The sequence below is a fragment of the Seriola lalandi genome, unplaced genomic scaffold (assembly GCF_002814215.2).
Source record: "Seriola lalandi dorsalis isolate HSWRI2012SDOR001 ecotype SW California unplaced genomic scaffold, Sedor1 jcf7180002054055, whole genome shotgun sequence".
In the NCBI taxonomy this organism is placed as follows: domain Eukaryota; kingdom Metazoa; phylum Chordata; class Actinopteri; order Carangiformes; family Carangidae; genus Seriola; species Seriola lalandi.
Window position 1 is genome coordinate 4893 of NW_019524608.1, and position 1673 is coordinate 6565.

The following is a 1673-nucleotide window of genomic DNA, read 5'->3' on the forward strand; positions in this document are numbered from 1 at the left end:
GCGCTTGAAGTTAGCATCACAGAAACACAGGAATGGATGAACCTCCTAAAAGGTAATATTCATCTGCATCCCGAAGGACCGCTCCCGACAAGAAACCACGTTCAACGGCAAAGAAATGTGGCTTTCCACCGCTGGAGAAGCTCCTGAGAGTAAAGAGATGCGGTTTGATGCCGAGCTCGCAACTTTCCTGGTGAGTAGCATCCATGTTAGCTCTTAGCTAAAAGTATAATCAGTGCAACGACTGACAAACATTTCAGGTGGTGATATTGACGTTGTGGACAGACGTTTTAGCGGTTAGTAGGATTGTGTCTGTTGCTCTCGGCTGTTGTGCAGCTAGTGACGTCAGTAACTTTAGGCTCATTTTGTAACTGACTGTAACTTGAGATTGTATGGAGCCAGTAGACCGTGATTGTGAACTGTTGTTGGCTGTAGCTATACGTGTCCAGGCTCAAATTAGGGTCAAAATGATTTTGAGCTTGTAAAGTGATGTTCACAAATAATTCCAACCTTTGTAAACCTGTAAAATAAATCTGCACGAGAAATTCAAGTTTGCGTATGTGAAACAATTGCACTTTTGTCAAAGAGATTTGTATTTGTTGAAAGTCTGAATCAAAACTCCACAAATGATCAATGTTGAGGTTTAACAAAGACACTAAAAGAAGAAATGGATTTGTCAACATCTGTGTGGTGATACAGAGAAGAAAACAGTAAAACTCTGGTCAAAAGTTCCCACAGTGACACTGAAGTAACAAGGATCAAACTTTGTACTTGTCAGTGTCTCACACTGGGAATGTTGCTCACTGAGTTTTACAGTTTTCTGCTTTTTATCTCTGAACACAGACGTCCACAAAAGCTTTTCTTCTTTCCCTGTGTCTTTGTTGAACCTCACCACTGATCATTAGTTCAGTTTTGATTCACACTGTCTCAACAAATACAAATCTCTTTGCCACAAGCACAATTTATTTTCACATGCACAAACTCGAATTTCTCATGTAGATTTATTTTCCAGGTTTACAAAGTTTGATTTACAACTAGAAAATATTGTTATTTGTGAACATCATTTTACAAGCTCAAAATCATTTTGAGCCTAATTTGAACCGGGGCTAAGTCGTTCAGACAAGGCTGCAACTGGGGGCGTGAGCTAGCCGCCGTTCCCATTAGCATTAGCATTTATTTTTTAAAAATTTTTTTCTCCTTTTTAATTGGTGAAAAAAACAGGGACAAACAGAACAGAGGGTCGGGGCTAGCTTGCTAGCATTTGCATTAGCACTGATCATCAGGATTAGCTTCTTTTGTACAATAATGACATTGATTACAATTACAATGCTAACAGTGATATACATGGCAGCAATGCACATGTGCGTGTACAGTATATATACCCCTCCCCCATTCTCATTAGCTTTACCATTAGCAGCCACCTACCAAGGTGCTTGGTGTTTTTCCTGTATTGTCACTGTTGAAGGACGGACACATTTAAACATTTCTATCATGTTTGTTGTTGATTAAAGCAACATAGAAAGTCTTTGATTAATTACAGATTCAGTGTGTTGTGATTTCTATACTGTGCTGCTGCTACTGTTAAAATTCATACCAGACACGCTCCATAAAAACCATCAACAAAGCAAAGCTTCATGAGAAACTTCATTTCACATTAAAACTGCATTAATTTCAAC